This window comes from Coenobita brevimanus, chromosome 93 (genome assembly GCF_032717465.1).
Source record: "Coenobita brevimanus isolate Jiangsu-jjx chromosome 93, ASM3271746v2, whole genome shotgun sequence".
NCBI lineage: Eukaryota > Metazoa > Arthropoda > Malacostraca > Decapoda > Coenobitidae > Coenobita > Coenobita brevimanus.
The window spans coordinates 45148719-45158733 of NC_137046.1; the positions used below are offsets into that span (position 1 = coordinate 45148719).

Sequence of the window (10015 nt, forward strand, 5' to 3'; positions counted from 1 at the left end):
GAAAATAGAGAGAGGTAGCAGGACGAGGCCGAGGGAATGGTGAGAGGGTACGAGAGGAGTGGAAGAAGCAAGTCAGAGCGAAAAATACAATTTTGTTGCGAGAAAAGAGGACGATGGATGAAGAGACAGAAAGGAAAGATGACTGAGATGAAGGAGACGACTGGAGGAGTAAGGAAGATGAGATAGAGGCGAGGAGAGGAACGAAAAAAGGTGAGAAGATGAAGATTGGTTTGAGGAGAAATGAGGGCAAGGGTGAAGGAGGTGACAAGGGAGAGAGGAAAGGATAGTGTGGAAGATGGGATGTTTACAGTGGGAGGAAATAAGAGAGGAAACTGTATTCAAAAAATAAAAATATGAACCAGTCTTGGAGATGCGGGGCATCGATCCCCGTACCTCTCGCATGCTAAGCGAGCGCTCTACCATTTGAGCTACATCCCCAACAGGTGGTCGTGGAGGTGCCGGGGATCGAACCCGGGGCCTTTCACATGCAAAGCGAACGCTCTACCACTGAGCTACACCCCCTGGTGCTATAGCTTGATCTGGCTGGGAAGATTTCGTAACGCTTCTTTTTCAGCGACATACTACAGTTTAATGATTATGTAGTATATGACTGATGCAGATTACGTTTATAGTACAGAGATACGGTAAACGCAACATACAAGAAGAAAATAAGGTAGAAGATGGAAAATAAATCGCTCAGGAAGAAGCACTACTAAGTCTGATCACCCAGAATACTCCATTTCGTATCCTGAATCCACGGCTGGAAGTCTAGTGACATCTGAATCAAATTAACAGAAGAAAATGACAGGGATATACTAGCCATACAAGATTGCCATCATTCCCAAGGAACTGCAAGATGGTTTCCACAGAGCTACAGTACACTGACGTGCTTCTGTGATGATCAATGAAGATACAAAAACATAGGATCTCAAATCCTGCGTGTTTATATGGTCTGTCGTTTGTACCATCAGTTCCGTTAAGAAGCCTAAATTAAAAATGAAAACTATGTTTGGGACTATTGACCCCAGGAACAGTTGTGCCAAGACTGAAACGAATTGCTTAAGAAATAAAGGAATGGGGTAATTTGAAAAGCGATTGGAAGAAATAAAAAAGTGAGGAAATACAATACGGTAGTTCAAGAAAAGGAAGGAATAATAGTAGGCTTGGGTATAATTTTCCAGTAATTGTTTTTGGGTGCTTCACGGAGGCCTCAGAGTGCAATATTTGTGTGGTGTTAATGCAGTGGTGGGTGTTTGAAGAGACAACATGGGGTGGGGGGATGGTGTGTGAGAGTACTGACGCCTTTGTTCCCTCCACTCCCACAACACCCGCACCGTGACTCTCCACCACTACTACCACCACCTCTCTACCCCACTATACACACACACACACACACACACACACACACACACACACACACACACACACACACACACACACACACACACACACACACACACACACACACACACACACACACACACACACACACACACACACACACACCGCAAATTCACCATCACGTTGCTACGACTGAGGGGAATGAGAAGGGAAGGAGAATATCTGGAAAGTAGAGTGTCATACTAAAAGAAAATAGGATGGACAGGAAAAGCAGTAAAGGTCAGATGAGCATGAGACGGTGAAAGTGTCAGAGGTGAGACGAAGGAAGGAAAGGAGAGACAGGGAAGGAGGAAGCAAGGGAGAACGAGAGAAAATAAGGTCGACATTAAAGGATGGAAAGATCAAAGGACGGGAAGGAGGTGAGGGAGGTGTTGCAAGAGAGGACAGGATAGAAGGAAGAAGAAATTAACCCATCAGTCCAAGCACGTCATTTATATTTTGCACTAGCTACCATCAGACTGTTTTATTCAGTTTAGGCGATTACCATTGTATTGCAGGGTAGTGAGGTAAATGAAACTGTCTGGAAATGAAAAGAACAGAAACATGAAAAGCACGTCGTATTGAAGGGACAGAGTAAAAGGAGAGGAAGGGAAGATTGAAAGGTGGAGATGATAGTAGATTAAGTAAGATACGGAGGAAAAGGAAGGGAAGAGAAGAAGAAAAAGGTCTGTGGAAGGACAGGTGAGAATAAGGGAAATGAAGGTCATGGTTAGGTGGGAAAGGTCAGGTAAGGGGTAGGGGCACATAATTTCCGTGGGAAGGGACAAATAAGGAAGGGGAAAGAAAAAGGATGAAAGGAGAGACAATGGATGAGAGAAAAGGGAAAATAAGATAAACTGGTCGACCAGAAATAGTGAGATGTTAGGAAGGAGGTAAAAAGAAAAATATAATTTCGAGAAGAGAAAACGCATGTGGGGTTAGAAGGAAAAGAGAGTGAGAATAAAAATCAAGGTTACAATAATCAAGGAAAGATCAGGTTGTGGGTACTATAGGAGAGATGGATGGTGCCGTAGAAAGGGAAAAGACAAGTAGAGGGAGTGGAAAGGGAAACAGCAGAAGAAGAACGAGAAGGAAAGGAGAGAGGAGACAGTTACTAAGAGAGGACGGGTGATAAAAATGAGAGGAGGGGAAAGAGGAGTGAGATTAGAAAGGGATGAGAGAGGAGGGGAAAAGGCCAGAATGATGAAGTCTGGGAAGAGGAAGCAAAGATCATACGATGTAGAGGAAGGAGCTGTCGCAGGGGAAGGGAAGGAACATGATACTTAGGAAAAAAGAAGAGGAAGTGATTCGAAACCGAAGCGAGGAAACGCATATGAGAATTAGAGAGGAGGGAGAAATTAAAATATGAAGGTCAAAGGTGGCGAAGGAGAGGGCAAGTGATGGAGGGGAGTGGGAGGTGTTGGAGGGGGAGGAGGGAGGGGGTAGTTGTCGTCCTAAGGAAGAAGGGGGGAGGAGGAAGGAAGAAGACGAGGGAGGGAGAGGACGTAATTGTCGTTTGGAGGAAGAAGGGAGGGAGGTTTTATAGGAAAGAGATGGAAAGAAATGGTAGGATCGGTAGAAAAGAGAAAATTTTGGTGTCCTGTTTCGCCGAGTAGCTCACATGTTCAAGTAAATTACACCCACATACTGAAATTTAGGTCACAGGTTGAGGAGGGGTAAGGAGAAGGGGAGGGGGTATTAATTGAGGAAGGAGAAGGGGGAGGTATGTACGCTTTGAAAAGTCAGACAGACTTAGTTCATTTAAACGTTGCTCGTGTGGTTTCTTCCTCAGTCAGTATCATTTTAGTGACCCTTCGCTTCACTTTGTCTGAGAGGTGAGGAGGAGGAAGGGACAAGAGGGGTGAGGAGGAGGAAGTGTGGACCATATAAGCACACCGAGGGCGCGGCTGCATCACCCACACTGGAGCCTCACAGGAAGGGCACCCAGCCAGTCACGCTACGATGAACATAGTGTTATTTCTACATCCAGGCCATTGTGATACTTCTTTACCTTCATTGCCACGGCTTATCACACCACACCACAACATTTATATAATTGGATAAAAGACGTATAAAGAATTTGATTAGGATAAGACACATTATCTCGTACATGCAATTATGCCCACGTATCCACCAGATTTCACTGAAATACGATATCATCTTTCTGAGATATTTTGTGCTCGAACACAGATAAACCTCCGTCTGACTTCGTTGGCGGAGGTAATCATTATGGTGTAAATCACCAAATCTAGTCAGAATAGAGCTGAATATGAAATATGAAGACAACACTCTCAGTGAATGCCCTTAAACACACACACACACACACACACACACACACACACACACACACACACACACACACGGGTGCCTGCTCCATTATTTTTTCTTCCGGCAGATGACGTACGTTAAACTTAGTAGCGACCTTATGGTGAATGAGTTCGTGAGGGATATATCTGACCTAGCTTGTTTGAAAGGGTTCTCCTGTGGTGAATAAAAACGTTTGGCTATAGCACGAATAAAGGAGTGATCGCACGTGGTAAAAGGGTTCATGTAGGCTGTATTACCCGATTTCTTAAGTTCGAAAAGTCAGAAGCTGAATGTCATCTGGCGACAGCACGAAAAGAAAAATTCGTGCATGGAAAGGACAGATGACAGGAGGCCTAGTGTTAAAAAAAGAATTAAAAAAAAATCTTCTAAGATCATCTAACTAAAGTCTTGAGAAAAGGTGCTTAATAGTATGACAGAGGACTGGAGGGAAAGCTAAGGGAGAAGATAGGTAAGGAAGACTGTAAATGAGCTGTAAGAAGCCCGTGTAGGCTGGAGTGGGAGGGTAGGATGAGCGGTGGTCCTGGAGAATGAACGGTGGGGCTATGGAAATGAGCGGCACTGCCCAAAAAGAAGGATGGGGGCCGGCATGCTTAGGAACAACACTGGGTATACGGGGGACAGGTTTATGACTACAGAGAGAGAGAGAGAGAGAGAGAGAGAGAGAGAGAGAGAGCTATTCACAACCTTATTGTAATTGTTTACCTGAGGTGGACAAGGTGGGGACACTCGACCCGAAGAACACCTTTGAGCGGCAGGATCTGAAGAGGAGGAGGTGGTCGTGGTGTGTCGGTGGTGGGAGGTTAGATGGTGTTGTTGGAGGGCTCTTAGCTATTTATGTGTGTGTGTGTGCTGAGGGGTCCTTAGTGGTGTGAGGGCAGTGAGAAGGTTAGATGAATTGGTTTGAGAAGGACTCGTAACTGATATGAGGTGTAAGGATTTTAGAAAGCTGCAGGAAGAAAAGGGGAGATACTTTTTTCTTTCTTTTCTATTTTTCGCCTCAGGTGGAGGTCAGGGTGTCACGAGGAGCAATGGATAACAAATATGAGATAGTGAGGAAGATGGAAGCGTTGTAGGAGTTCATAGGAGTACATAGAAATACAGATAATATGAGACCGTTTGGCCCCTAAGGAAGCTGTATGTTGGAGGAAAAAAACTAATTCTACTAGCAATCACCGCATGTGAGATAAGGAAAGAAAAGTGATTAGGTGGGACAAGTTTTTTTTGTTATTATTATTATTATTATTATTATTATTATTATTATTATTATTATTATTTTAGGATTATTGTTTGTGTGTGAGTAACGAGAGGTCAAAGGTGGTCGGTAAAGTCTTGAGATGGGGCAGGGTGGAAGAGTGTTCGGAAGTGCGTTGAGGGTTTCGTGAGTATGAAAAACCCGTGAACATCAAGAAGAGTATGATTTATATGAAGGAGCTGCTTAAATTGTGAAAAGGAAACGTAAAACTTTGAGACTGTGGGAAGGAGACACACAAATAGGAAGTTCCTTATGGATTTCGTGAACTCTGGAACTACGATGAAGATTAAGAGTAACGTGGGATTCATGTGAGAGTTCCTTAAATCAGTTGCCAAAAGAAGCGATGGATATTCAGGCTTTGGGAGAGGGGTGGGGAGGGGAGGGATACAGGCCGAAAGCTCCTTGAGAGTTTCATGAACTGTGAAAAAACCGTAGAGATTAGGGAGAATGAGGACTGTGTGTTAGAGTTTCTTAAGTTTAGCTGTCAAAAGAAGCGGTAAGATCTAGAGACCTCAGTGTGTGAGTGTGTGTGTGTGTGTGTGTGTGTGTGTGTGTGTGTGTGTGTGTGTGTGTGTGTGTGTGTGTGTGTGTGTGTGTGTGTTTCGGTACGCAGTTTGTGAAAAAGCGGCGTCGAGGATAAGCAGAAACAATATCAGGTTTTATTGTGAGTTTCTGGATGAGGCAGGTATGGGGCAGTGAGGGTGTGGTTTCTTTTACACCTGTCCTGAGTTGTAAAGGGTCGGTGGGATCACAAGGCTAAGGTTACGATGTCGGGATGTGTTTGTCAGGTGTCGCAATATTCTTCTCCTCGTTCCCTGTCTCTCCCCATTCCCTCCTTTCCCTCCCCATCCTCCTTCCCTTTTTTCCCCTTCCCGTCTTCTCCCTCTCCTCCCTCCTCTCTCCCTCATTCGCTGTCCTTCTGTCTCTCGGCGTTTTGTGTAGTTCTGTGTCTTTTGTCTTTTGAGGTCTTTGTGTTTCGGTCTTTGGCGGTGTTTGTGTTCTTGGAGGTGTTTTGAAGTTGGAGTGTATATTCTTTCTCTCTCTCTCTGTCTCTCCTTTTTTGTGTGTTTTCATGAACAACTTTGATATTTTTACTCAGCCATTTCTTCTCTTTCTTTTTATCATTTTTCGTGTTTCTAACCAACTTTCCTCCTCTTTTTTTTTTTCAATACTTTCTATTATTATCCGTATTCCTGCTCACATTTCACCTTTTTTTTCCTTTTCTCCTCAATTCTGTTGTCCGTCTATCATTTGGTGTACTTCTGTCTACCTTTCACTCTCTCCTTTCTAAACCTTAGTACCTTCAGACAATCTCTTGCCTCCGGCCTTCCAATCTTGCTCCGGCCACCTGCCCTGCCCTGCCCTGCCCATCCCACCTCTGTCCTTCTCCTTTCAGTCGTACCTGGACCTTCCCTTCCAATCCGTCCTATCCACTTGCTCATTAACGTTAGGTGTTTTCTGCCCTGCCCAACCCATGTCTACCCTGTCATGCCCTACCCTCGTCTGTCTTGTGCATCTGTTTCTTATCTACCCACTCTTTTTTCTTTCATTAATTTCTGACCACCAAACCCTTCTCTTCTTCCTCCCCGTAGTCTACTCTTACCTTCCAATCCGTCCTATGCGTTTGCTCATTAACATTAAGTGTCCTGCCCTGCCCTGCCCATGTTAGCTCTGTCCTTCCATGTCCTGTCTTGCCTTGCTGTACCATGATTTGCCTTGTCCCAGCACTCATCTTCTCTTTCCTTCTTTGTCGTCCCTGCCTAGCTAAGCTATATGTACACTGTCCCTTCCAGTCTGTCCATTCCATGAACACCCCCCTCTTCCAGTCTGGCCGTACTCCTTCATCCCGGCCTTCCACTTCTTCTGTCTCGCCCTATCCTGCCCTCCGGTTTTACTCTGCTCTACTCTCCCCCTCTTTCCCTACCTTGCCTTGCTGCAACCCCCTCCAGTCCTACATTGTTCCTCCTCCCCTCCATTTCTACCCTCCAGTCCTGCCATGCCGTGTCCCCGCCCTGTAATACCCTTTCCCCACTGCTCGTGCTGCAGTATTGTCTTGCATACCTAATGTTCCTCTTCAGTTTCTGCCCTATCTGCATACCAACTCTCTACTTACCGTACATCTGTCCTACCCAGGCATGCCTGGCCTACCCTACCCTGTCCTAACGATCTCTTGTCTGCTGTTCTGTCTCCCCCCTGTCCTGTCCTATTCACTCATTCGTACTCGCCTGTCTGTACTCTTCCTTTCCTTGCCCTCTCATATCCTATCCTTTCATATACTCGACAAGATCGAATTTTGAATCTGCTTTTATTACGTTTAGTTTTATTACGAAAGAACAAGTTTTTCAGAGTCTAAACGTCTTTTGCTAATTTGTTTCCACCCTACTGCTCCTTAACCTACCCTACCCTACCCTCGCCTACCTTACCCTACCCTACCTTTCTGTGGCCTGCCCTGCCTTGCCCTGCCCTGCCCGCCCGTCTCTTCCCTTCTTTGGTCTGTCTTGTTCTGTACTGCCATGCTCTTTATTAACTTACATAGCCATCCTTTCACTTTCTTTCCCTTCACTTCCCTTACTCCGTCTTTCATTACCCTGTTCTCTCCAGTCTTATCCCATACTATTCTGTCCTGTCCTATTCTACGGCGCCCCGTTCTTCCCTGCCCTGATCTTCCTTCCTGTGTCCTACCTTATCCCTCCTTCCCCTGTCCTACCTTATCCCTTCTTACCCTGGTCTACCTTGTCATGCCTTATCATATCTTCATTGCGCCAACTTGATCCCTGGCTACGTGATTGCTACCTCCCGCATATCCTCTCCCTCCTCTTCACCCCTAATTATTCTCTCCTCCATCTACCCTCCCTCTCATCTCCCTCCCTATCCCCTCCCTCCTCGCTACTGCCCCTCCATCTACCTTCCCTCTCTATCTCATCCCTCTCCTCTTCGCCTTTGCTTCTTTGTCTCCCCTCCTGTCCCTCGTTACACCCCCCCCCCTTCTGCAGTAGCCCCCTGGGATCAAGTACTACTATCATCATCATCACCACCACCACCACCACCACCACCACCACCACCACCACCACCACCACCACCACCACCATCACCTGCAAAAGGATCCATTCCCTTTTAGCTGTTTGAGGATCACCCGAATCTTCTTTGTTTGTTTAAATTTGATCATCTATATTTGTCTGTCTGTTCGTCTGTCTGTTTGTGTAATTGCCTGTCTGTTTGTCTGTCTTTGTCCTTATTTTTATTGTCCCTCTGTATATGTTCGTCTGTCTGTTTGTCTGTTAGTTGGTCTCTTCCTCTGTATGTCTTTCAGTTAGTCTGTATGTTTGAATGTCTACGTCACTCTGTCAGCCCGTCTGTCTGTTTCTTTGTCTGTCTGTTTGGCTGTGTCATCCCTGTCTGTTTATTTGGTTCTTCCCTCTATTCCGCATGTTGCCAACACTCCTCCTTAGCGCGCACACACACACACACACACACACACACACACACACACACACACACACACACACACACACACACACACACACACACACACACACACACACACACACACACACACACACACACACACACACACACACAAACCGTAATCTGCCATGCATATTTATTCCCCACCACACCACACCATCAAATCACCACACCATCACACCACAACACTAACACCACACACTGCACCATTACTCCACCACACCACACTATCCGCGAGCGCCTCCAAGTGCACCACTACACCACCATACTACGCTGTAATACCAACACTCCACCACACCTTCACACCACACCACCACACCGTCCGCGGGGGCATCGAAGGCGCTCATTTTCTAGGGACGTAATCGCTTCCAGACGATCTCTGCCCAAAAGGTTTTAATTCCCTCTATAGTCTGTGGGTGGAGGGGAAGCCACTATAGACGGGGGGGGGGGTAATAATCAAATCTCCCTCCTGAACGGTGAACGGTTTAGGGGAACGTAAGAGATAATGATGATGGGAACGGCGGTAGTAAGGCATGAAGGAGGAGGGGGAGACTGGGACGTTTCTCTCTCTCTCTCTCTCTCTCTCTCTCTCTCTCTCTCTTTTAGGGTGAGGGAGGGGAGTGTCATCATTTACAGCGGTGGTAAGTTAGTACGGGGGTGTTGTTGGACGGGGTACCATTCATGTAGGGGGCGTTACCTGCGATGTATGAGTGGGAAAGGGCTCGGGGGTGGTGGGTAAGTGAAGGGGTGGTTACGAAGGGGGGAAAGGAGGGGTGGACTGGCTGGGAAGAGAAGAAAGATTGGAGGAGAGGAGTGGAAGGGCTGAAGGAAAAAACAGAACTGCAGGGAAAAGGGAAAAAATAGGTGTGGAAGGAATAGTAGGTTAGTAGGAAGGAAGAGTATTGGTATATTAGATGAGGTGGGTGGGTGGGGGACAAGGAGCGGTGGATAGGATGGGAGGAGAAGAGGAGTGGGTGGGTGGGGATGATTGGGTAGAGTTAGGAGGTGTGGATGAATAAGGAAGAGAAAGGCTGGATGAGCGGGGAGGAACCGGAGAGGGTAGGAAAATGAGAAGGAATTGGAAGGGTTGATGAATGGACAGGGAGAGGAAAGGGGAGTGGTTTGGAGAAAGAGGAGGGACTGATGGGTGAGAAGGAAGAGGAAGAGTAACCCTATAGTGGGGAGAAGAGATGTAAACAGTGGGGAAAAAGTGGGGAACAGGAGGGGTGGATGGCTTCAGGGGGAAGATGTAGAGGAGGATAGGGAAAAGATTAAAAAGGTAAATGAAGTTGTCAGAGGAATGAGGATATATGGAGGAGAAAGGAGGAAGGGAAAGGAGAAGATGCCTAATAAGGAAGAAAACAGGAAAAAGGAGAAAGAAACACCGGTATAAAGTAAATAAATATGAAGAGACAGAAAGTGGAAAGGAGAAGGATAACAGAAGTAAGAGTACTACATATGAAGGATTTAAAAATTAGATGTAAGAAAGGGATGAAATAAGGACGCTTTACTATGTTGCCGTCTTTATTTGCTTTATTCTTTTTACCTCCAGACAATTTCCCTCAACTCGGGGAAAACCACCTCTCCTTC

At 46.1% G+C, this 10015-nt stretch overlaps 2 non-coding genes across 2 annotated transcripts; both read right to left on the reverse strand.

The window, feature by feature from the left end:
• Window positions 1–365: 365 nt before the first annotated feature.
• TRNAA-AGC (transfer RNA alanine (anticodon AGC)) lies at window positions 366–438 on the reverse strand. The gene has a single exon. It is a non-coding gene; the product is annotated as a tRNA-Ala (tRNA).
• A 12-nt stretch (window positions 439–450) lies between these two features.
• On the reverse strand, window positions 451–522 carry TRNAA-UGC (transfer RNA alanine (anticodon UGC)). The gene has a single exon. It is a non-coding gene; the product is annotated as a tRNA-Ala (tRNA).
• Window positions 523–10015: the final 9493 nt, after the last annotated feature.